At 48.3% G+C, this 26,616-nt stretch overlaps 1 protein-coding gene across 7 annotated transcripts in view; it reads left to right on the top strand.

Moving 5' to 3' along the window:
• Positions 1-16,744: 16,744 nt before the first annotated feature.
• Positions 16,745-26,616, top strand: part of COL6A3 (collagen type VI alpha 3 chain) — a 72,495-nt gene continuing 62,623 nt past the window's right edge. For 3 of the 7 annotated variants that reach the window (XM_036421274.2, XM_045575832.1, XM_045575830.1), the window contains exon 1: positions 16,746-16,938. The gene's annotated coding sequence lies outside the window, so the exon portion shown is untranslated. Of the gene's footprint in view, positions 16,939-26,616 lie in introns of all 7 variants that reach the window. The other 4 variants (XM_045575831.1, XM_036421270.2, XM_036421275.2 and 1 more) reach the window with 3 other exon arrangements.

Genomic DNA, 26,616 nt, shown 5'->3' with positions numbered 1-26,616 from the left:
TAAGGGTGAGGGGGGGCAGGGGTGGGAGGGGGCGGGATAGTCCCAGGAGGCAGGCTTGGAGGAGAAAGGAGGGGCATCGCTGGGGGGCCTGCAAGGACAGGCTGAGGGGCAGGAGATCCAAAGGACAGAACTGCAAAGGGACCAGGCTGAGCGACTTTCTAGGGAGTTTTTTGTTTTTTGTTTTTTTGTATGTGTGTTGTTTTGAGCAATTCTGAGAGACACAGCTGCTTCCAGTAACGTCTGGGCCACTGGAGCTTTTCTTTAGACGTGGAGTGGGGCTCACGAGGCTCCCTGTCCCAGGACAGGAGCTCAAGGTGAAGCCCAGAGCAGGACCAGGAGGAAGGCGGTAAGAAGCAAGCAAAAACGAGAAAAATTTGTGAGCTCCATGAAGGCAGTTTTAGAAAGATAACTTACACCGAAACCGGTTTGGCTCAGTGGTAAACGTCGGTCTGTGGGCTGAAAGGTCCTGGGTTCGATTCCGGTCAAGGGCATGTACATTGGTTGCGGGCACATCTCTGGTAGGGGCTGTGCAGGAGGCAGCTGGTTGATGTTTCTCTCTCATCGACGTTTCTAGCTCTCTATCTCTCTCCCTTCCTCTCTGTAAAAAATCAATAAAATATATTAAAAAAAAAAAAGAAAGATAACTTACATGACTTGTTTATTTCCAAAATAGGCCCTGAGAAGACTTATGATGGCCATGCTTGACCCACACGAGTTCTAGGCTCCCAGGTCAGGATGGGGGATGGACCCTATTGCTTTGTCTCAGTCCCAGCCTGTAGCCCATTAAAGGATAGCGTGGGTTTGCTGAAAGGTATAAACTCACACACATAATGAGACGGAAAGGGGATCCTTCAGCGGATGAGAGATTTCAACACATTTGGGGCGGCGGTGGAGGGTCCTAGCGTGGACACCTGCAGAGAAGGGGAGGCCGAGGGGGTGGTCACTTCACAGAGCCCAGAGATGCCCAGACTCAGGGTGCTGGGTGTGGAGGAGGCTGCTGCCCTGGGAGGGGGGTTAAGTGGAAGCACACCTCTTGACTTTCCCCTCCCCAGAACACCTGACATTTAAACATTGCTGTCACTCCTGGAGCGTCTCATCTCCACCTAAAAATTCAACCAACCCATCCACGGATCAACCAGCCCACAGAAGGTTCTGCTCTAAAGAAACTCGCTGAGATCTTCTGGGAGGCTTGAAGCTGGCATGGCCTGCCCTGGCTACCTCAGAGCCAAGCTGGCAGTTTGACAGGCACTGACGCCTTCCCTGGACACTGCTCCTGAGGTCCCTGCAGATCCCCCCGTGCGAGGTCTGCCCGCTGCCAGCTCCTTCCCCAGGCAGCGCCCATTGCCACGCCCTATAGTGAACCCAGCCAGTACGGGCCAGACATTTAAGGAAAGCTGGCAGGTTGAAGGAGAGGAGCAAAGGAAAGCACGCAGGAAAAACAGCAGAAGAAAAGAGCATTCAGGGCCGGGCCTGGCAGCCCTGAGTTAGGTGTGCCGTCTGCGCTCTCTCCCAGGAAGACTGTGCTCTCCTGCAGCCCTGGCGGCCTCCGTGGCTCTGCCCTGCTTTCAGGCCCCGGCTGTGTGTTCCCGGCAGCCCCCAGCCCATGACAGGAGAGGACACAGCACATCTCGTCCTCTCACAGCATGGAGTTCGAGAGTAACCCCCATGGCTGAGGGTTGCTGTCAGGCCCCTCAAGCTGTTGACTCACCTCTTTCAATTCTGGGATGTTTTCTTGTGTTATTTCCTTCAAAATTCCCCCCTCTCCACCCATGATTTCTGGGACTGACTGATTCTTTAAAGCACGCATTTTTCTTCCTTCACTGTACACTTATTTTTCTTCTTTCTTGGAGAGTTCTTTAGTTTTGTTTTCTGTCACCATTTCCCCCCTGTTCTCATCCTCATATGTTTCACTGTAAAGTGGTCATTATTAATCAGTTTACTTTTTAATTTTTATTTATTGCTGACTCTATTCCAGATGTCCCCACTCCCCCCTCACAGCATCCTTCTCTCCACCCCCCTCTCCACCTGCTTTACACACCTCCACCTAGCCCCACCCCTGCCTCTCGCCGTCACTACACTGTTGTCTGTGTCCATGGGCAATAAACGTATGCTCTTTGGGTACATAGTGTACTTGTTTTAAGAATACATTATTTTATCTATTTCTCTGAGGTTCCAGAAGTTTACTCTGCTCTCTGTAATGTTCACTTTAAGTCTGAGTCCCTTTTTTCTCGACACTTGTCAACTTTTCTTTGTCTTCGACTCTGTTGGGCACATATCATTTGCATTTGGAGCCGCAGGATCTGGTGGAAGGTTCCCGTGTGGAGGTGATTGTGGGCCTCACTGTGGGGTGACCTGGAGGTCAGCGGTTTGTTGGTTAAGACCCTCAATGTCAGTAGTCCACACTGACCTTCCTACCCCCCAGATGAGCTCATGTCCTCACTGGGTGAAGGCCCCATAAGACATCTCCATCTGATAGTGTCCTGGGACCAGTAGCCCACCACCATGGCTTAAAGCCATGGCAATGTGTTGTCTCATAGATCTGGAGGCTGACGTCCTAAGTCAGGTGGCGACAGAGCCGTGCTTCTTCCAGAAGCTCTAGGAAACCCTCAGTCCTCGTCTCTGCCAGAATTCGTGGCTCTGTGTTCCTCGATTTGTGGGCATATCACTCCAGAGTGTCTCCATTTCCTCTCCCCACTCCCATGTCCTCTCTCCAGTCTCTATACAGGCAGTATTCACTGCCTATAGGACACACCCCGTAACTCGGGATGTTCTCAAAATCCTTACCTTAATTACATCTGCAAAGACCTTTTTCCAAATAAGACCACATTCTGAGATTCTGGAGGTGAAAACATGGACATATTTTTTTGAGGGGCGGGGGCACCTCTCTTCAAACACCACTCTTCCTGAATTGCAGACACCCCCCCCCCCCCCCCTTTTCTGGCCTCAGTCCCTCTAGAAAAAGCATGTCCAACTCGTGGCTGGTGGGTGAGACATGTGGCCTGCCTGCCGTTTGACATGCTTGTTGTAGAATGATCTCTGTGGAGCCTGACAGATGAGGACCAGGGCACATAGCCACCTTGTTGGACCTCTGGGGGCCTCTCTGCTCCATGACCCTACAAGGAGGGACTACCGGTACACACTATATGAAAGAGAGGGGTCTCCTAATCTTGATTCATGTAGCAGATGTTTACACACTGCATGGCAGCGAGGGGTAGACTGGCTCTTCCTGGGAAGAAGCCTGCCTTTGGATGATGCTGGTGCCTGAATCTCTCTTCATGCTCACAGACCCTTGGCTGGACCTTGACATTGGCCTTGCTCCCTCCTGGGCTGGCCTTCCTCTGGGGCTGACTAGTTGTCTGGCTGTTGAGCAAAGCCTTGATCTCCTCATGAACGACTCCTTGAGCACCAGACCCCAGTGGGGAGGCATACATTCCTTTCCTTTCCGAGGTGGGCACTTCAACAGAGCCTTGCTCCAGAGAAGGGGCCGGCACAATCATTGTAGGCAAGGCAGTGAGTCAGAAAGGGTCCTTTTAGGGAGTTAAGTAGTCCTTAAATTGCAGTATTAAAAACACACACGAACACTTAAAAGCAGCGGTAGAAAAGAGGAGGAGCTGGGTAAGAAAGGGGTGGAGGGATGTGTACCAGAAATGCTGCCTTATTCCTCAGAAGTGCTGACATTTCTGTTTGGGGCCCGTTGCCCTGGTGACATTCCACAACGGTGCGTCATTCTGCTGGATCCAGGGTTGTCCAGCAGCCTCTGGAGACCAGCGGCTTCTACTATTTTAATATATGGGTCAATGGAAAACAGTTGGAAATCTCGTAGTTGGTTAAACGTTCAGTGGCCATAATTTAGTTAATGCTCTAAAAAGTTACACGGAGGAGAGGCTAGAACCTTTAAGTTAGGATTTTTTTTTTTTGTGTGTGTGTGTGTGTGTGTATGTGTGTGTGTGTGAAGGGTGGAGGAATCAGAAACATGGAGCTGAGAGGGAGCTGGAAGACCAGCCACCCATCCACCCACCAATGCACCCCTACCTTGCAGTGAGGAGCCCAAACAAGACTGAGATCTGTCCTAAGGTCTGTAACCCCAGTGTCCCCCTTCTGTGACAGAGGTCATGACAGAAGGCCTGCAGGTTGTGTTTTATTTTAAAGAAAATTTGCTCTGATATCTAAAAATTAATATTGCACACAAAAAGTAATATCTGCAGCTTCTCTTAAAATTCTGGAAGCTCTGGCAGCCTTGGGGGGGGGGGTACCTCTGCAGGGAAGTGGGGAGGTTCTCCGTAGGTCCCATGGTTTTCATCACACCTTAACCACATGGAACTGTGGGAGTAGGGTGTGGGAGAGGGTTCCAAGGCCAGAGAGGGGGAGGCTAGAAACCAGGAACCCCAAACTTTGTCTCTGGAAAATATTTACATGCATGCGTACATACAGACACACAAACACATCTATCTATCTATCTATCTATCTATCTATCTATCTATCTGCCATCCATCCATTTCTTTATCTAGTACTACTATAACTGATATAACTGAAGTTGTCCTGGGTGTCTAGGGTCAGATGGATGGAGCCAGTTGGGGTGAGAAGAGCAGAGGCTGACCTCCCTAACCCCTGGCATGCCACATTAGACCTGTGGTGAAAGAAGCACATGGCCAGTCCTGAGCAGCTGGGCGTTGGCCTGAAATCCTTTAGGGTTCCAGAAAGCTGCGAATATCTGTCAACACCTCCAGAGAGAAAACATCCCAGTAATGACTGTTTAGAACTGGTTTCTGAGAATCATATCCTATATAATAAAGAGGTAATATGCAAATTGACTCTTATGCTCTTGCACAAGATGGCCGCCCCCATGTGGTCAAAGATGCCTGCCACAAGATTGCCAGCAGGGAACAGTAGTTGTGGGCAATCAGGCCAGCAGGGGAGGGCAGTTGGGGGTTACCAGGCCAGCAGGGGAGAGCAGCTGGGGGCGATCAGGCTGGCAGAGGAATGGTTAGGGGGTGATCAGGATGGCACATAGGTGAGCGGTTGAGATCCAGCAGCCCTGGATTGTGAGAGGGATGTTTGACTGCTGGTCAGTCAGATATCCCCCAAGGGGTCCCAGATTGGAGAGGGTGCAGGCTGGGCTGAGTGACACCTTCCCCCCCCCCCCCCCCCGCCCCTGCACGAATTTTGTGAACTAGACGTCTAGTAGTTAATAAAATGATATATTAGTTAATATAACAAAATATAGTGTATATAAAATTACACATGATTATGTAAAATATAATACTTGATCATTTCTATATGGAATTTCTATCCTAAAGCAACTGAGATTCCTACTCTACAAACATCTTAAAAAAAATAAAAAAAAATATATATATATATATATATATATATATATATATATATATATATATATATATATATAAATTTCAGAAAGGAAGGGAGAGGGAAAGATAGAAACATCAATGATGAAAGAGAATCATTGATTGGCTGCCTCCTGCATGCCCCACACTGGGGATCAAGCTCACAACTCAAGCATATGCCCTGACCAGGAATTGAACTGTCATAGGTTGACACTCAACCACTGAGACATGTTGGCAGGGAAACACTTACCCTTTTATAAAAAGTAATTAAAATAAGAAGAAAGAAAAGGTCAACTGGAAAAGGGGTTCCCTGATCAAGATCAAGAAAGTTGGTTATAGAAGGAACCAACCACATGGCTTCTGAGACAAAGTTCTTGGCTTGAGGTATCTTCTGCAGAAAAAGGTGTTAGTGATGTATTCTTGTAGCTTGGCCCTGAAGATGCTGAGAATGCCCTAAGAAGGCACTTTGTGGGGTCAGGTTCGTGGAGCCCAAGGGGGCAGCTTTCTGGGGTTCCCTTTGAGGTGAAGATGGGCTTGGAGGCTGCAGAGCCCCCTGTGTCCATCACTCCCTAGAGCACATGTGTCAAACACAAGGCCCGCGGGCCAAATCCGCCCCTCCAGGCCTTGCAATGTGGCCTGCACCGCACTGTCATCACTGCACTCCGCTGCGTTTCCATCACAATGACAGTTTATGACTGTTCAGTAAACCATTTGGCCAGCGATTTAGGCTGGATTTTAGATTTTGGCCCCTTCTCTGATTGAGTTCGACACCCCTACCCTAGAGGGTACCTCTGAAATCATGGGGTCGCAGAATGCTTGAAGAATCCTAAGCAGAAATAGCTTATCATGGCATTGTAAATTCCTTTTATTGGTTCGGGGTAATGACAGGGGTTTTAAAAACCCGTACCTTTCGTCACACGGCTGCAGAGTTCATGGAGTAACACATGTTAAGGATTCGCTGTAGACCTCAGTCCATGTTGGTCCCATGCCTCTTTCTGAAGCATTTTGGCAAAATGACTTGTTAAAATCTCTCCCTCTCCTTATTAGGACTGTCGGGAGGATGTTCCGCACAGGAAGAGCTGTGAGCTTTTCAGGAGGAGTCACGGGACTGTGAGTGGGAGGAACACTTACATCAGCAGAGCAGCCCATGGCCGAGCTGAGAGCGATGGTGAAGTTAGAAAGTCCTCTCCCTGTTCTGCTCATCTACTCTCTGACCACAGGCACGGACAGCCCCAGAGGGGGCTGCTGACACCCCCACCTCCTTCCCTCCCTCTCCCTAGGCTGCTTTAGTATTTTTATTGAGACGACACTATGACATGCCCATAGCACACTGTCATGCAGACCAATTTCAATCATTTTGGGCATTGCTAACTGAAAAGGAGCCGAGAGACACTTGTGTCTGTCTGTGTCTGTGTCTCTAGCCTGGGTCCTGGCACATAAAAGCACCAGGGATGGCTTGGTTGTATGAATGAATGAATAAATGAATGAACAAATGAATGAAACAATGATGCATCCTGTTGCCACCAGCTACCCGAGCATGCTGCTGTTGGAACTGTACTGGGGAAGACCAAGGCCTCCATGTCTCCGTCTCTCTAAGAAACAGGCTGGCAGCCCCCACCCGCACCCCTCTCAGAACTGGGCAGGCAGATTCCATGAAAGTCTGTGTGTCTTTTTAACTGTCACTGTGTTTCCTCAGCACGCAGCAGCAGCAGCTGTGTGGGTAAGTGATGGAGCAGTTTTCACATCCCCAGTTACTGCTCCGAGCTGGAGAGGTGAGACGAGGCGACGAGGAGAGGGTGTGGTGGGGACCCACTGGCGTGGTCACCGTTACTGTTTACAGCATCCAGGCCGGTGCAGCCAGTGGAAAAAGGACCTCACCGTTGCTTATAAACCGTGAATCAGTAGCCGCCCTTGCTGACGGCTTGCTCTGTGAGTGTCCCATTCACTTTGCCCCTGGAGGGAGGGCTGAGGGGGCACTGAAACGGGTGTGCCTGTCCAGCCGCCGTGAACGGCTGCCCTGCAGTCTGTCTGCTCTGCTCAAATGCCTCAGCCCCTCCCGCTCCGTGGCTGCAGTGGGTGGGCAGCTGGTGAGCTGGCTCGCCTTTGCTTGCTTCCAACCTTACTCACTGCCGTGTCATCTGTAGGCCCGTCTCACCCACCTGCGATCCTCTCCCAGTCCTGTGCAGCCACCTCCTTCCTGTGGTCTCTCAAAGGGTGCTGGCCCTCCTTTCCTCAGGGCTAATGCTCCTCTCTTGTCCCATTTGTCCCAGGGCAGGCTGTTGGGTGCCCACTGGTGGTGACACAGGGAGTCACCCATGGTGGCCCTGTGCAGAAGGATCCCATTCTAATTCTAACTCTAATTCTATTCTGTTATATTCTATTCTATTTCATTCCATTCTGTTTTTTTTTTCCATATTATTTATCTAATAATTTTCTCTCTATTGTTTTCTCTTCTTCCATTCTGTTACTTCTATTTCTCAGACTAGTAACCCTGCACACGAATCCGTGCACCAGTAGCTCTCTGCAGGGCCTGACCGCTCTGCGCCCACTGCCTAAAAGATCTCCGCGGCCCAGTGGCCCATCTGCAGCCAGCCAGGTGCGAATGCTTGCCTCATCACTGCAGTGACGAAGCAAGCATTCTGCCAGGTCTCTCACACTGCCCACTCTCAGCAGCCGGCCCCCCCGGGACTCGGGGACTCTGGTGGGGCTGAGAGAACTGGGCACCACCATTGTGTGGCTATGGGCGCTGCCATCTTTGTGACGAAGTGATGGTTAATTTGCATATTACCCTTTTATTAGATAGGATATGAGACCTCCTGGATAGGCCTGCAATTTTCTTGTCTTTTTGTTTTATTTGATCTCTGACATTTTGTTATATTTTTGGAGGGATTTCCTCAAGTTTGTCTTCCAAAACTTCTACTGAATGTTTTAGTTTTGTTATAGTATTTGTCTTCCTTCCCTTACCCAGATTTATGGAGGTAAAATTGAAAAATAAAAATGGGGTATATTTATGGTGTACAATGTGATGTTTTGATATATGTCTAATTGGGGAATGATCACCACTACAATGAACACATCCATCACCTCACATAATTACCGTTTTGTGTGATGAGAATACATAAGATCTACTATCCCATCTAATTTCAAGGTTACAGTACAGACTTATTAAATCTTGTCTCCATGCTGTATATTAGGTCTCCAGAACTTACTTAACTTATAACTGAGTTTGTACTAGTACCTCCCCAACATCTTTGACCAACAAACATCTCATTTTTCCCCCGCTCCCATTGCTAATTCCACTCTCTGCTTCTGTGAGGTTGACTTGTTTAGAATCCATATATAAGTGAGATTTGCTATGGTATTTTTTACTTATAAATAGATTTATTATTCAGCAAATATTCCCAGTTAAAAATTAGAATTCTTTTCTTGTTTCATGGCTGCAAGATTTATTCTTGGATTCCTATGAATATTTATGATTGCCCTGTAGAAACAGTTCTCTGCTCTCAGCATTATCTCTGTCTCCTCTGAGTTCTTTAATTAACAAACAAATATGTTTGCTTAAATTTCGGTTTCTTATTTAAGGATTTTCCTAGAGTGCTCCCCTCATTGTTCATCCATATATAAAAAAAACCCTAATATGCTTTTGGTCAACTGTTCAACCAGTTGCTGTGATGTGCACTGACCACCAGGAGGTAGACGCTCTGACCAGTAGGTTAGCTTGCTGCTGGGGTCCAGCCATGCCCTGGAGTCCTCCCATGTTCCCTCCCCAGCTGGCCAGTATCCATAGTGCCAATCTGGACTGGGTGAGATGGCGGTTATTGACCCGATCGCTGGCCAGGCCGAGGGATCCCACCTGTGCACAAATTTGTGCATTAGGCCTCTAGTGTTTAAGAATGGGGCACAAAAACCTAATTGAAGCTCTGTTCAAGGATGGGGCCTGTTGAGTAACAGCTGTCACAGTTGGGTGAGGACCTCCCTGTTGTTCTGTGAGACCTCTATGTAGCATCAGAATATCTTTCCTTTTGGCCCAGTGAGTTTTTCCATGGAGGAACTTTCCAGTTTTCTGCTGAAAGAGGATTATGGGTTCAACTGTGACTCGCCCAAACGGTATGTCCAAAGTATGTTCAAGTCCTAACCCCCAGCACCTCATGTCAATGTAAAGAACATTCAAGCTAGTAGAGAATTTTTTTAAGTTTATTTGAGCCAAACTAAAGACAATTGCTGGGAAGGAAAAATCTCAATGGATGCTCAAGAGAATGGCAGTTTTGCAGCTTATTTTATACATTGGTATCTCATTGGTAGTAGATTAAGGGGACAAGAGAAAATAAATTTGGGAAATCTCTGGGATTGGAAAAAAGAGTAAAATGGAGAAATATATGCCTTTTTTTTAATCCTCACCAAAGGATATGTTTTTTTCTTTTTTTTAGAATTAAAAAAAATATATTTTATTGATTTTTTACAGAGAGGAGGAGAGAGGGACAGAGAGCTGGAAACGTCGATGAGAGAGAAACATCAACCAGCTGCCTCTGGCACACCCTCTACCAGGGATGTGCCCACAACCAATGTACATGCCCTTGACCGGAATTGAAACTGGGACCTTTCAGTCCGCAGACCGACACTCTACCACTGAGCCAAACCGATTTCGGTGGATATGTTTTTAAAAAAATATATATTTTATTGTTTTTTTACAGAGAGGAAGGAAGAGAGATAGAGAGTTAGAAACATCAATGAGAGAGAAACATCGATTAGCTGCCTCCTGTTCACCCCCCACTGGGGATGTGCCCGCAACCAAGGTACATGCCCTTGACCGGAATTGAACCTGGGACCTTTCAGTCTGCAACAGACACTCTATCCACTGAGCCAAACAGGTTTTGGCTGAGATATATTTTTTGAAATTGATTTTAGAGAGAGAAGAAGGGAGAGAGAGAGAGAGGAACATTGATGTGAGAAACATTGATCAGTTGTTTCCATATGCACCTCAACTGGGGATCAAACCCAAAACCTAGGTTCATCCCCTGCCTGCATATTGAATCCGCAACATTTTGGTGTACTGGATGACGCTCCAACTAGCTGCGCCACCCAGCCAGGGCAGAGACATGTACTGCTTTTACATTAGAGTGTACAGGATAGCTAACAATGAACATTTACACACATGGAGATGGCATGTGGGGACAAGATACAAGGAGGGGTTCTGTGGTCTTGTCCTCTGTTGTGGTGGGTATTCCCCGAGGTGGTCTGGAAAAGGGGGTTATTCTGAGGCATGTTATCTTAGGTGCAAAGACAACAGACAGGCTCAGTTAAGGTAAAGACTGACTTTTGCCTAGGACATGACTATCTGCCACGATACACTTTTAGGAATTTTAATTTCCTGTGTGGTTACTTCAGGAAGTCCACCATGCAGGCCTTCCCTGAGCTTGTCAGGTTTAGTATGTGGCCCTTTTCTGTCTCTACTCTGACTGTGACCTTATTTGGGAATAGGGTTGTGTCAGATGTAATTAGTACAGATGAGGTCATGCAGGGGTAGTGTGGAACCCTTTTTCAATAGGACTGCTGTCTTGAAAGAAGACAGAGCCTGGCCAGTGTGGCTCATTGGTTGAGCATCAACCTATGAACCAGGAGGTCACAGTTTGATTCTTATTCAGGCCACATGCCAGGGCGTCCTAGAGCCCAAGTAGGGGGCATGCAGAAAGCAGCTGATCAATGATTCTCTCTCATCATAGATGGTTCTATCTCCCTTTCCCATCCTTTCTGAAATCAATAAAAAAATATATTTAAAAGAAGACAGAGACACACAGGGAGAATTCCATATGACAACAGAGACAGAGACTGGAGTGACTCTCACACAAACCACGGGACACCTGGAGCCCCCTGAGCTGGACGAAGGAAGGAAGGCCCTTTCCTAAAAGCTTTGGAGGGAGGGTGTACCTGTCAACATCTTGATTTTGGACTTCCCACCTCTAGAACTGAGACTGAACCTCTGTTGTTTGAGTCCTCCCTTTGTGGCACTTTGGTATAGCAGTTCCAGGACACTGTGCCAGAGAGTGTGTGGTGACTGCGGCTTCCTACGGAAGGGGGCTTTCTCCCATATAGAGACTTTACTAACATGCCCACTCCTTCAGTTATTCTGATAAGGTGAAGGTGAGTCCCTAACGTGGAGAGTGAGCCCACCACAAGCTCTGCATCCTTCCTGCTTTCAAAGCTAACCTCTGATTCCTCTTGGGGTGAGGAGGCGTGCTGTGCATGGGGCAGGATCTAGGGGCCTGCGTACTCTCGATTCAGATTCCCAATTCATCCCTGTGCGTCTGCCTCAGCTCACTCTTGAAAATTAAATGGAACCTCCTGTTCCTGAGTGACCTGCCTCTGCATCTTAAACATCTCGTTTTCAAGTCCCTCAGCCGAAGGTCACAGCTTCCAGAACCCCTGAGTTCTCCCAGGTGGAAGTGAGGGCGCCCTCTCCTGGCCTCCTCCAGCATTTACTCCGCACATCCCCAGGCCTCTCCTTTGCCCCTAGGTCTTGGCTGCAATGGGAGGTCCCACCCAGGAGGGAGGGAGGTCTCCACTCTGATTCCTCTGGGCGTCACCTCCACCTCTGAGAGCAGCTTTTTCACACAATAGCCCCTCAGTACACGCTGGCTAAATAAACGAAGGAACAGAGGGTGACAGTGAAGCTAAAAGGAGTAGACGTTTTTTGATGTTATGCCTGAGAGAAAAGTCAACCCTGAGGCTAAGGTTGTTCAAGAAAGAACCAATCCACCCATCCTTTACAAATGGAATTTATGTATCAAAAAGAAAGTGAGTCAAATTGGAACTTCAGTGTAGTATGGTAATTGTAAAACCAAATATCTCCTTGCTAAAATTTTTGAATTCCAATCAACTGCAAACAGTTTCTTGGACCGTCTCACTTTTGGGTTTGCCACCCTTAAAATTAATCAGCTGAGCATGCTTTATAGCTCACAAAATTCTGGGAAGTATGCTATATTTTTAACTGGGCAATTTTACACAAATTTTCCGAGAGCCAGCTCAGAGCTGGCATAATGCTTCTACTGAAAGCAATCTTCTCATTTCCCCAAGCGAAGGGGCTCACGTGTTCCGCACAGACTACTGATTCAAGGTAAATACAAAATTCCTCTTGTTGGGCATTCCTTTGAGAGAATGGATATTGTTACACGGATGGCTGTTCCCGAAGCTCTTCGAGTCAAAGCATCAGGGCTGAGCCCTCCCCTATACCTCGCTGGTAGATGCCTCAGCCAAGCCATTGAATAGCTCTGCTTCCATTTCAGGCTGTTCACGTGCCACTCTGGGACAAGGACCTCACTTCCCGGCTGTCTGATTAGAAAAATACTTTAAGAAAAATAAAAGAAAATTCAGATGAAGATGCTCACCATGGTGGGAATGACCATGGAGTCGCAGCGGTGATTATCGCCACTGCCTGACCATCTGCCGGCCTCTAAGATGGCCAGCTGCCCTGTGAACAGTTTTTACAAAGGCACCATGCAGGGCTGCTTTGGTGGCAAGTCTGGGAAACCTAATTCAAATTAGTATATAAAAAAGAACAATCGTTGGCTCATGTAATCAAAGGGAGAGTTGAGATTGGTGGGTGGGACCAGACTGTGGGTGGGCTGGGTCTTAGCCGGTCTGGAAGCAGGATCCATGGTTGGTCACCTTGATTCCTCTGGCTTCCCTCACGTGGCTGCAAATATGGCAGCTCCTGGGTCATATTAGGGAGTCACCACATCAGCTGGCTGTGGGCGTGAGCTGGAGACCTTGGGGCAGGGGTCTGCCGGCGTCACGTGTGCCACGAGCCTACCCCGGATCCAGCAGTGGAGGTGGTGCCTGAGGCTCTGCAGGACGCTGCCAGCTCCTTTTTGAAGCACAAGACGAAGTTAGGGGAAGGGCTTTTCCCAAACCAAGGGAAGTGCAGTCTAGACAAATGCCATAACAGATGTCCCCCATGGGCACTATATTTCCCTCCACAGCTGGCTTTGGTGATTGGAGGGGAAATGTCATCGAGCTGCAGACTCTCAGAAAATTGCTGCAGCAGCATTATTTGAGCAGTAGAGAGCCCTGTGGAAGGAGTGCAGCAGAATGTACAGACCCCACGTAGGTGCAGGGCTGGACAGAGCAGCGAGCTCACCATAGGCTCCACTCAGCCCTGGGGCTCAGCTGGGTGGACAGTCAGAGTGTACAGCCTGGGGCTGGAGGTCAGGCAGAGGCAAATATAACTGATACAGCCCGCCCCCCGGGGGTCAGTGCTGGACTGGTCCTGACATTGCCGTGATGGTTACCACAGGTTCTGCAGATGGGGAAACTGAGCCCAGAAAGCAGATTTGCCCAAGACCTGTGGTTCATTAGTGGCAAGAAGGCATGAGGGTCTGGTTTCCACTTTGCCCTGTGCCACTTCAGGAGGCTGAGAATGAGCACAGGGATGAATGGAGGAGTCCCAGCTGCCCTGCAGCTGCGGGGTCAGTGGGAAGCTCGACTCCTCCATGGTTGTGCTCACACTTCATATCTTGAAATAGTAGGGCTGCAGGGTTGCCTCTTTAGAGCAGGTCACTTTAAGCTGACTTCGGAATCTCACAAACCACCTCCAGTAAGATGATCCTCCAGCCTCAAACAAGCAAGTCTATGACCATGACTGCAGACGCAGGCCCTGGCCGTGGGCTCTGGGGCAGGCACTCAGGCCAACCCTCCCCGCCTCCCCAGGGACTGCATTGGAGAGCCTGTGCTGGCACATGTATGCAGGGCTGCAATCCAGGGGGTGGGGGTGGGGGTGGGGATCCAGGATAGGGGTGGTGTCCTCAGCTGGAGTGTGGAGTCTGGCTGCTGCTCCTCTGTTCACAGCTTCCCTTTAGCTCCCGGGAGCCAGGGCAGGGGCTCTGGGTTCTGAGCCCAGAGGCCCCTCTCCACACCCTCAGCACTGGGAAAGCTGGAGCCTCCTTTAGAATTCTGCCTTCCACACTCACCCCAACAGCCCCAGGAGAGGAAGCTCCTGGGGCCAATGGCAATTCTCCCCAAAGGGTGCTGTTGGGAGCCCTTAGACACCCACAGTGGCTGCTGGAGTGGATGCTCCCAGCCCGGAGGGGATCAGGGAGGGGTTCCCATTGAGTTTGCCAGCAGCAAAAAGACCAGCCAGAGTAGCAGAATAATCGCCAGCACCTCTGTCCACCTTCCCCATGTCCCAGCAGTGTGTCTAAGGGAACCCTCCCCTCCCCCCATCCCTTGACCCGGGAGCTTGGGAGACCAGTGGAACTTGCCAACTGTGCAGAAGGAAACAAGAGGGGGCATCAGGACCTGTTCAACCCAACACCGAAGGGGAGACTGAGGGAGAGATGGGTCGCTGGTGAGGCCTCCCAGATGGCCACGCAGACCCAGTGCTGACATTTGAGATGGTTTCTCCTGGGACCAGATGGCAGAGAGGAAGGGACATTCCAATGAGGATCCCAAATCTCAGGAACGAGAGGGAAAACCATAGCAACCAAAATGCTCTCTTCAGTGAGCACAAGGGAAGATGCGGGAGGCTTGCTACCAACTGCCACTAGCCTAGGGAGTTGCTGGCACCAGGGGCAGAGCTGGAGAGGGCCTACATCATCAATGACTAGTTACAGTTAAATGTTAGAGTCTGGCTTCTTTAACTCTTATTCTCCCAATACCAAGGGAGGTATATTCTCTGCTTTAAAAAGTATTTTAATTGATATTTAGAGAGAGAGAAAGGGAGAGGGAGACAGAAGGAGAAACATCCATGTGAGAGCAGAACATTGATCGGCTGCCTCCTCCATTCCCCTACCCGGATCAAGCCCGCAATCTGGCATGTGTCCTGATTGGGAATCGAACCAGCAACCTCTTGGTGCACAGGACACAGGCAGAGCTCTCTGTATGACTTCTTTCACTCGGCATAATATCCGGCCAGAGCTCTCAGTTATTTTATTTTAATTTTTTAATCTACACCTGGGGATATTTTTTCCATTGATTTTTAGAGAGAGTGGAAGAGAGAGGGAAAGACAGAGAGAAATATCGATGTGAGAGAAACACATCCATTGGTTGCCTCCTGCACGTGTCCTGACCAGGACCCGGGCTGGGGAGAAGCCTGCAACTGAGGTACATGCCCTTGACCAGAACTGAATCCAGGACCCTTAGGTCTGCAGGCCAATACTCTCTCCACTGAGTCAAAGTGGCTCGGATGAGCTCTCGGTTGTTTTAAATGTCGTCTTTTCTCACATCACACAGGCAATGTGGTTCCTACTCAGAGTCTCTGCTCGTTTTCTTTTCATCTAAGATGATGAGCAGGGAATCACTACCATCCAGGTGTCCATCCCTGTCCCTTAGCCCAAGATTCTCTGAGCTGAACCTTAGGGTGTCCTGGGGCTGCAGGGGGGGAGTGGGCGTGGTCTCTCTGGTACTGTCTCCCCTTGCTCCCTGGACCTGAAGGAGATCATCTGTGAAAAAAAGTTCACCATGTCCTTATTCCTCAAACTTCTCTTTGGAAGGATCTCAATACTTCACATTAGCTGACTTGTCACAGGCGTCACGTGACAGGAGAGCAGTGAGAAATTTTGGAGTGTCTGAGTTCAATTCTGAGCTCTGCTGCTTAACCCAGGGTTTTCCTCATCTGTAAAATGGGACCATAATCTCACCGAGCAAAAAATGGCACATGTCCATCCATTTGGAGGTGTTTGGGGTGCTGGCTGATGTTTGAGGTAAAAGAAAGGCTGTATGTCAGAGTGTTGTGAACTGTGCAAAGCCCCGTGGAAACGTGAGTTCTTTCTCAAGAACCTTCTTGAAACTCAAAGCAAGAGGAGAATGGGGTCCTAACCCTCACAATCAGAATCATTATGTACTGAACTGTAAAAAAAAAAAAAAAATAAAAAAAAAATCCACCTCCTTTTCTTGCCTTTTCACTGGCAAACAGAGCTATGGTTTGCAGAAAACTGGAAAACCGGGTGGTTCTCATTGCTGGTCTCTCAGTCTTTGAAAGGGGAGGTTATTAGGAGAAGTCTCAATTCAGAAACTTGAAGAAGAAGCGGGCGGGCCTGGTGAGGGTGGAGGGGCGACTGCATTTCCTGTTTTCCTTTCCGATGGTGTTGGAAAACATTGCAGGAAAACCATGGAGACCTAAGAAAAAATTCTAAAATTCATTCTCTCTGCCACTGGGGGCCGGGCCCCAAAGGTGACCAGTCCGAATTGGTGAATTTCTCTTTCAAGAGTCAGGGTTTGCCGGAGCCCAGCTGAACGCTGTAGGGTGAAGACGGCATTCAGAGGGTGACATCAGCCCGCAGTGGGCCAGGAGCAACAGAGGGAGTCTGGTTTTCATTTACAGTGTGGGGCAGGCCTGCGGTGGGGAGGGGGAGAGAGGGGTGGGGGAGGGAGGCGAAGGGGAGGAGCTGGAGGAAGCCCTGACTGTACCCCTGGACCTGGGCCAGTTGCAGCTCGGATCTTCCACCAAAGGCGCTCAGTCCTCTGTGCTCCAGCCTCCTGCAGGGACCGCAGCGAGTGCTCCTCCTGCGGAACGGAAGGGAGCCTCCGGGAGTGGGCAGAACATGCGCCAGACCCAACAGAGCTGAGCACAGAAGCCCAGGGACATCCCCTCTTCAGGTTTCTCAGGGTAAGTGCCACCCGAGTCTGTGGGAAGAAGGGATCTCCTCTGGAGCTGGTGACCATGTCCAGATGGTCTCAGGGTCGCTCCTTAGAGTCGTAGATTTCTTTATAAGTTGCAGGTTTCTGGAGGATTCAGTTGATTTTTCTTTCTCGGTTTGTGACCACTGGCTTTCTCTGACTCAGTGGAGGCGTGGGCTGCCAATGGGGGTACCTGGGCTGGGCTGTGGGGCCCTGAGTTCTCTGTCTCAGCCTGTGCCCTACAGCAGCCGTGTCTGGGCTCATAGGCATTTATTGGTTGTGATATTCTCCTGGAACTCTGTGAGAATCTGTTTGTTAGCAGGGAGAACTCGGGAGCTACCTGCGGGCTGCTCCTTAGGGAGGCCTCTCGGCCCTCCCAGGAGCCCCAGGCGGGTTTTCTGCTGGGTCCGCACAGGGGCTGGGCTGGGGGAGCACATCTGTGTCCTTTGGAGGGGCTCTGGAGACTTTGGAGCCCAGGATCAGGGCCAAGTTAAGAGTCAGCGTTATCACCGGGGCTTCATTTTTTCAGGAGCCCCTGGTGAAGCCTTTGTCCTCTGCGGTTGCTCAAAGGAGCCTCAGGGTCAGGCTGGGAGAAGGCATTGGAGTTTGGGCGGCATGCCCAGTGGATAAGGCAGGGTCCCCGGGGCCACGGCCTGCGCTGCTCAGATGGAGGGCGGTGCCAAGCCGGAGGCCCAGGTCTGTTCCCTGGCCGCAGGGTGGGGTTCGGGCCTCTCACCCAGGATGGAAAGTGTTCCCTGACAGTTGCCAGCCTGCTCTGGGGACTTATTTCAAGGGCTCACTGTGTTAGGAAATCAGTGTGGAGAGGGTGGGGGTGGGGCCCTGGGAAGGGCCTCATGGAGTATTGGGGAATGCAAAAAAAAAAAAAAAAAAAAAAAAAAAAAAAATAGCACTTCCTAGCCACCCAAGCAGACTTAGAAGCTGCTCTGAACCCCAAGAAGAAACTGCTCTGATGCAGGGGTGTTGCCCCATGCCAGGCAGCACCTCGAGAGCTGTGGGATCTCAGGGCTGCAAGGCTGCTCAGAGCCCATGTGGATAGTGATCCTCAGCCTGGGATCCCCCAGCCTCCCAAGGACCCACCCATTCTTAACTCTTTGAAACCCTGAACAGAGATGGCTTTAAACTCAGGCATTTTATGTTTCTAACCAGCATTAGACTGAGAACCAGTGGCTGCTGGACGTCATTGGGACCTCTGCGTTCTCTGCTGGGCCACAGATAATGGGAGAGGCTCTAGATGGGCGCCTCTGGGGCGTGGTCCCTTGGTTTCAAAGATGAAGAGTGGGGCGCTCCGAGAGGCTGAATTCCTTGCTGAGGCGACAGAGCCAGTGGGTGGCTGAGAAGGCGGTAACATCTTGACCATTTCAGAAAAGCAGATGGCCTACCATGGGGGACCCCGAGCTAATTTACGTCTAGATTTTCTAATCTAGATGTGTTATCTGCTTCGTTCCCTCAGGAGATAATGCCCTCCTCTCTCTCCCGTTCTGTTAAAAGTAAAGGGAAAGAAGTGTAAGCTTCCCATGGCTCTTCCAATGAATGGAGAACAAAGTGCAGGGCAAGAGAGTGGCCGTAGGGATGGACACTAGCTCTGTGATCAGACCACCTCTGAATGAGTGGCTTCCCTCATTCAGGCCAGGTCTGGGGGGTGAGGGGCCCAGAAAGATGGGACCTATGTTTTGCTTTGTTCTTGTGAAGGCTTGTTGCTGAGGGTGAAGGCACAGGGGTGGGGAGCTGAGGGGATTTTGTAGGAATTTGAGATCTAAGAATGGTCTCGTGGTCTTGCTATGCTCTTTGTTAAGAGGAGGGTTTTTCATGATGGGTTTACTTGTCTCATTGTCTGCTCATGGCAGTGAGAAAACCATGGGGAGGACACGGGGTAGCGGGAGGAGGTGGGAAAGGATGCCATAGCGGGGTGGAGGAGTGTGGCTGTCCTGCCCCTTTCCAGTTGGGGACCTGGAGGGTGTGGCCACCCCACCTTCTTGGGAGGTGGCTGGGGAAGCTTCTGGAATACTAGTCCTTGGCTCTGGCTCTTCTGGCACTCGGAAGGGTGTGTGCCCACCCCACCATACCTGCAGCTCTCAGGTGATCAGATATATGGTGAATGCTCAAACTTGAGCTTCTTTTTGATAGAAGAAAGGTATCTTTTCTGGGTAGGAATTGTCTGTTTTCTGCACCTCCCTTAATTTCCAAAGTGTCCAGGATTTTCCCATCATAGTGTCGTCTGTGATCTTGTAGCTTAGAACCTAACCCATCACTGATGATAAAGGAGGAAGAAACCCCTCTAACCAATCCATGATCAATTTGTGGCTCATATGAGGCTTCCCTCTGACCTTAGTTTTGGGTTAGGAGGCCACAGGCGCCGCCGCCTGAAGCCAGCGTTAGATCGGATCTCCTTCCCCTGTGAAAGCGGGGATAGTTTTTGCCATCGGGGCTTTATGTCTTCTCGCTCAGTGTTCAGACAATGGGATAAAGCGTGGCCCTTAACAGCAGTGTGCGCCACCCCCCACTTTTATGTGAAATTCCACATTTAGGATTTAGAATTCACTGGCAAGTCACGATGCCTATAGCGTAGGACTGTCTTGTAGGCATGTTAATGACTTCAGTCATAAGTTTTATTTGAAAACTGGTTTCTGTCACTCTTCTCTTTGGAAGAACCTGAGGATTTGTTATCTCTTAGAAAAGAGTCAGGCGTTGGCTGGGATGTCCCCACCCGTCCAAAACGGGACGCTGTGTCCCAGGCAGCTTTCCCATGGTGACCTGTGGGAGCAGTCTTCTCACGGTGTCTTCGCTGTGGAAAGTGGGCAGTAAAACTCCCCTGCTGACAGAGACAGTGGGCGATTTGAGGCAGGACCTGACACTTAAACCATTTTTATTAGGAGCGCTAGCTTAGCAAATGGAAACCCTAAGGTTTTAAAGCAAGGAAGCTTAAAAACATTCCTGCTAATTCAGACAGCTTTGAATGAGATGCTTCTAGATATGGTTTCTCTCTTTCCGAGGTAAAAATTCCAGAGATAATCTTTGCCTTCTCAGAAGAGATGCTGCTTGTCTCCTAAACACACTCAGCCAGCACACACGCCATCCTGATTTACAAAGAGGGCTTCCCCTCAGAAATTACTTATGTTAATTCTCGAAAACATGTCTTTTAATACCTTCTGGTCTCACAGGTCTATTTTGGGAAGGAGATGAAATTTTGAGTTAGAACGGTTCTTGAAAGTGCAGTTTGGCTTTCTTTCCTCTAGAGGGCGGTATAACCCTCCGAGCTCCAGAAAAACCTCCCAGTGAGGCTGGAGTCCTCAGGGTGGGGTTTCTGATCTGTAGGGAGTGTTGGTAGAGATCTCAACAGGGCTGGGGAGTAACTTAAGGAACCACGGAGTGATGGTTTCAATACATAATTAAAAAGATGTGACTGCAGTATCTGAAGAAGTAAATTTAGATTTTCTTTTTTTTCTAACTCAGGTATGAGGTGAAAGTATGCCTTGAAATGAGGTATTCTTCACTCTAAGATGATTCCACTATAAGAGCATTTACCAAAGAAGAACTTTTAAGGAAACATTTTCCCATACCTACTAAGAAAAGTTTGAATTAACAGTAAGATATTTCAGAGCCAAAGCAAGTTTGCATATTTATGCCACACTGTATCTGGGTAGGATTTTTGAAATTTAGAACTGGATGGGATGTTAAGATGAACTGATCAAGTAACTCAAATTTCTCATTACCTGCACTTTGCTAGTCTCTCCTGACAGGCAATTTGTTTGAACACATTTTAAACAATGCACACAAACTATAATTACGAATGTTCGTTAATAAAAAATAGATTTTATTTAAAATGTTCGTTAATAAAAAATAGATTATGTACTTTCAGACTTAGGGTTGGTTGTTAGTCTGAAGTCCAGAGTTCAGGTCCTGAGTTACAGAATTTAGCTCAGAGAGAAGAAATCTAATCCTCTATTTGGCTCCTGTGTGCTCATATTCATTTATGTTTAATAAGCCCTGATGCCCTCCTTAGGGGAGCTTTGGGGTCCAGGGAGGGGACAAAAATGACTAAGACATAGGCCCTTCTCTCTGGTTGGCAAGTTTGACTTCCATTTGCTTATTTATTTATTTATTTATTTATTATATATTTATTTTTTTAATGTATTTTATTGATTTTTTACAGAGAGGAAGGAAGAGAGATAGAGAGCTAGAAATGTCGATGAGAGAGAAACATCGACCAGCTGCCTCTTGCACACCCCCCAATGGAGATGTGCCCACAACTAATGTATATGCCTTGTCTGGAAGGGGACCTTTCAGTCGGTTTTGGCCCATTTGCTTATTTAAAATATCAGAAAATGAGAACTGCCTAGCGTGGCTTAGTGGGTTGAGCTTCATCCCATGCACTGAAAGGGTGCTGGTTAGATTCCCAGTGAGGGCGCATGCCTGGGTTTCAGGCCCAATCCCTAGTAGGCGCATGCAGGAGGCAGCACATCGATGTTTCTCTCTTCTATCATTGTCTCTCTTTCTTCTTCTCCCTTCCTCTCTCTCTAAAATCAATAAAGCATATTTAAAAAATCAAAATTGCTACCTTGGTTGATGCTTTCTCCACACCCTTGACACTTCAGATGAAAAATGGTGAATTAGTGGCCTGAGGTCACAGATCCCATAGCAAAGCCAAGTCACCATTTCCTGGGTGCTCCCACCCGTCAGTGTGTTCCACGCACAGACAGCTGGGCCCAGGACTATGGAGGGAGCACAGTGCCCAGGGGTATGGTTTTGAGCATCCTGTGAAGAAAGGCACTTTTTCCCCCCCCCTGTAGAGTAGCATGTTTTACGTTTACATAGCAAAGAGGTAATTGTTGTTATAAAATCTGGAAAGGAAAAAGGAGAGAATAATAATAAGACAAATACGCAAAGTTCTGCCAAACCCTCTCCCAAAGGCAAATTGTTAGTGTTTTGAAGGGGTCTGGCTGCATCTAGCATAATGCAATCCTGCTGTTCTCCCAAAAGCGAAGACTCAGGAAATGTGGAGAAACATTTTGAGACCAGGGAAAAGTGCAACAGGAAATGCTCTGTACGCCTCCCCCACGCCCCCCTCGGTGTGTGCTATAGATCTAGTTTTCAAGGATCCAGAGCATGAAAACTGGCTACTGGAAGGAAGGACTGGTCTCATTTCAAAATTAAAAACTGCACGGCAGCTGGAGATGACTCAGGTCTCCGGGGGAGCCGTTCCAGGAAACTGGTTTGTCTCTTCTGGAATGTCCATCAGTCGATTGGCAGCCCAGTGCCGGCACTGGGGCTGGAGCCAGCTCAGCTGAGCCCTTGATGGTCCTGAGGTGGAGCGGGGGATGGTCGCTTTGTTTCTGGCGGGGGCGGCGGGAAGCCCGTCACTGGGTAGAGCCCAGGGGGCCAGATGGAAGGACGTGAGCATGGGGCAGTTCACCTTGTTTCACACTCCACCAAAGCGAGGCTGGGAGACAGTCACTGACCTTTACCGGGAGTGTTTTCCCAGCCTGTATGCCCAGACCAGAGTTGATGATATCTTATCAGATGTTTTAACTTAGTGTTTTAGAGTCTCTCCTTTAAGTAAGCTTCTCTTTTAGACTCGATCATGAATCAGACCAGAAAGCAAACCAAAATGTTTAATTTTCCTTAGAATATGAGAACACGTTAGCCACCCTGAATAATTCCACAATGGGACACTGTGTTTCAGAGAGGCCTGCAGCCCGAAGGCAGTGGCCAGGAAAGGAAGCGAGGGGGACATGCACCGAGCCCTCACCTGGAGCCACCAGTGGCCTGTGACATGGGGCTGGGATGCAATGGGAGTTTGTGCCATTTTTGCACCATTTCTAAGGCATTCCTCCACCTTACCGTGACGCTGAGCCAGTTTCCGCCCAATGTTTGTAATTAGTGGCGTACGTTGGGGAAGCTTTGTCTGGGGACTCCTGCTTCAGAGGGTAAATGTTTTGACATCTGCATCCGTGGGTTTAGGGCACCCAATGACAGCAGAGATGGAGCTTTCTGCTTGCTGGGCATTGCCTCAGACCCTGGGATTATGTCTTCATATAAATTCATATAAATTTCCAGCTGTGTGGGCAGTTCCCCTGGAGCTTCTAGAAGTTGCCTTTATGGGGAAGGAAGCGAACCCCCGTGTGCTCAGCACCCCCTCACGTGGCCTCCTTCAGGAGGAGGCTGCTTTTGGGGGGACCTTCCAACCTGCATTTCCTGTCCGGCTTTCTTCCAGTACTTGAACTGTTTCACTCGATTTTGCCAGGGAGAGATGGAGACTCGAGTCAGCCACACAGTGTCTACCGAGGACACCAACAAGTGGCAGCGAGGCTGGGTCAACACAGAGGAGGCCTTAAGACGTTGCTGCCCCAGGAAACACAGTCAGGGCCTGGGTCAAGTAGATCCCTGATTACAGATCGGAACTTGCCACTGATGTTTCTTATCTATTATAGTGAACTTTCATGGGATGGAAGTGCAGGTTCTGATGTATTTCTTTGAAGGGGTTTTCTCAGGGCTGTTCCCAATCAGTTGCTTTTGAAGATCCTCCAGAGCTCTTTCAAATGACAGTAGTATGTCATGTCCACTCTCCTCCTAACAGATGGACCCAATAAACCCCTCTTAGCTTCCTCTCTGGGGCTAAGAATGGGGACTCCCTTTGCAGGGTTCAGGCAGACAAGGAAGCAGAGTGAGCAAAAGAGAGAGAAGGAGGGGCTGGTGGCTCAGGACCCTCGGCTTTACTGAAATGTGACCATTCATTTAGCGGCAGATGGCCCCTCTCTCCCGTGGCCTCTGATTGTTTCTGCAGCTCCCGTTTTAGCCAGGACAGCTAGGAGTTAACCCAAGTCCCAGCACTTGATAGGAGGTCCAGCCTCGTTTCAAAGGCAGTGCTTTGGAGGAGACCGAATAAATGACTTCACAATGGGCGCTCTGGATGTGTTTAAGCCTTGGTTTCAAAATTGTTTCCTTGTGTGCCTGTGTATGTGTCTTTCTTAAAAAAGATTTCCAGACGTGGAAAATGGAGAAGCCTTTGAGTAAACTTCATGAAAACTAAACCCACGGAATTGAAAAATAGCCTGGGAAAGTCTCTGGACTGTGACTGACCACAAAGTTAAGTCCATGGCCGTGCAAAACCACCTTTATTGTATGGGGCATCTTTTCAAGTTGGGAGTGGACAGCTACTAAAAGCAAAAAGATGCTTTTTGAGAAGGAAGCAGATTTAAAAAAAAGAGGAATTACTAATGCAAACCAGAAAGAACAAAACTGCCTTGAAGTGCTATTATTAAATTTGTTGCTTTAGGACAGAGCCTATGACACAAAGCGGCACATCGCCCCACCCAATCCAAGGGTCTCGAGCAGCCAGCTTGTTCCATATTGAAAGGACAGCAGTGAACAAACGGGTTCTGTTGACACAGACTCCATGGTCTGTCACCACCAAAGAAGTCTATTTTCTCCCAAGAGACGCGGGGAGTTCCCTCCCTCTGGGCCAAGTTGGGCACAGCCTCTGAGGGCTTCCTGGGTTCTCAGGGGGCGTTGGACGCACAGGCTTCTGTTCTGGCTCTGGGGAGGATGCTGGTCCTGTTTGCTCTATGTGGCTGTGGAGAGTCACTTTGTCTCACCTGGTTTTAGTTCCCCAGCTATGAAAGGGGAGAGGTGTAAGCAGCCATTGGGTTGTTGGCATGAAGTCCCACTGCGAGACCAGTAAATATTCCTGGGGCTCACTGGTCTGTTTCCTGGTGTGGTGGGGAGGAGAGGACAGGGGGTAGTGACTGCCTCATTTCCCCTTATTAAAGTGGAAAAGCCAGGTGATCATTTGGGGGCGATGATGTGGGCATCTTTTAATCATCTAAATGAAAAAATAAATTCTCCAAGATTTGTTGCGAGGAACTTCAGTTTTAAAAAATTGGGACTCCCTGACATGGTGAACAATAGAGTAGATTTAACTGCAAACAGAAGCATTAACAAATATTCATCATCTGGGCTGGGAAGCCTGAGCCACATGGCTGCTCCTAAGTGGGATGGCAGGAAAAGTGTGTGGCAGGGAGGCGTTTTCCCACCTGGGAATTCAGCTCCACCAAATCATGTGAGTTTATTAGTCACCAGCGGAGCCTGGATAACTCATTAGCTCACAAACTTCTCTCCTGCCCTTCATTTTCAGAGTTGGAAGAGCTTCTCCACTCCCTCCTCTCTTCTCCCCCTCCCCTCCCCTCTCTTCAATGGCTGAATAGATTTTGGAAAAGACAGATCCTGTGCACTGTATATTTATTCCATTACTTTGTGTCCCAATAGGAAGCAATTAATTTAGGGGATTGCTGTCTTAAAGATTAACATCTCGGAAATAAAAATCTTTACATAGAGTTTTCAACCAATTTAAAATTCTCATTTTCCTTAGGAGACAGTTCAGCATGTATAATGTCTCAGAAAGACATTCCAGCTTTCATCCTAGGATGACTTTGATTTTATTGAGCTCTAGTGCAGACTACAGAATTGTTTTGGAATGCTACTTAGAGTATTTTTGTGTCTGGATCAGATTCTTAAAGCAATTGAGCTGGACCTCCTGAAAGATGTGCATGGAAACTTTCATTGGCACAGTGGTGCTTGAACTTGGGTGGGAGAGTCACATGGGAACCTAGACTCTATCCCCAGGAAACACCCTGTCACGCATACAGTTTTGCATACATTTGCTCTGGTTAGGCATTCAAATGCTATGTTAATAGATGTGGTGAGAGAGGGCACACTTGCTTTATTCCTGATCTTAGAAGGAAAGCTTTCATATTTTTTCACTACTGAGTAAGAAATTAGCAGTAGGCTTTTAATATAGGACCTTTATTATGTTAAGGTAATTTCCTCCTATTTCTAGTTTAAGTGTTTTTTGTTTTTGTTTTTTAAATCATGAAAGGGTGTTGAGTTTATAATGGGATATTTCTGTATTTTTTTGTCCTTCATTCTGTTAATGCTATGTATTACATTGATTAATTTTCATGTATTGAACCATCTTTGCTTTCCAGGAGTTCTTGGTCATGCATCACCCTGTTAATGTGTTGTTGAATTGAGTTTGCTTTGTTGAGAAGTTTTGCATTTCTACTCATCAGGGATGTTGGTCTATAGCTTTCTTGTCTTGTAATATCTTTGTTAGATGTTGGTGTTGGGGTAATGTTGGCCTCATATGATGAGTTTGACAGGGTTTCCTGCTCTTCAGTTTTTTTGGAAGTGTTTAAGAAGGATCATTATTAATTCTTCTTTAAATGTTTGGGAAATTCTCCAGTGAAGCCATTTGGTCCTGGACTTTTCTTCATTGGGAGATTTTCGATCACTGAAATAATCTCTTAACTCATTTTAAGTCTATTCAGATTTTCTGTTTCTTTGTGATTCAGTCTTGGTGGATTGTATGCTTCTAGACTTTTACCCACTTCGTCTAGGTCATTCAATTTGTGATGTATTTCTGTCCTCACTTCTTCCAGGCTCATGCAGTCTTGTCAGTGTCCTCCCTTTGTCAACAGTGATGACATTTCAGAAGCTGTTCTACATGTCTCATTTGCTCTTGTTTCCCCTTAGCTCTCCCAGCAAGAGTCAAACCACTCCCAAGGCAGGGGGATATAAAAGTAATTTAGAAGGATTTTGACTGTTAGGATTAGAAGATAAAAAAAGAATCACTTTTAAAAATCTGACATAT

Source organism: Pipistrellus kuhlii, unplaced genomic scaffold (genome assembly GCF_014108245.1).
Source record: "Pipistrellus kuhlii isolate mPipKuh1 unplaced genomic scaffold, mPipKuh1.p scaffold_m20_p_7, whole genome shotgun sequence".
NCBI classification, from domain to species: Eukaryota; Metazoa; Chordata; class Mammalia; order Chiroptera; family Vespertilionidae; genus Pipistrellus; species Pipistrellus kuhlii.
Note: the sequence above shows the minus strand (reverse complement) of the source record. Positions and strands in the feature narration are given on the sequence as shown.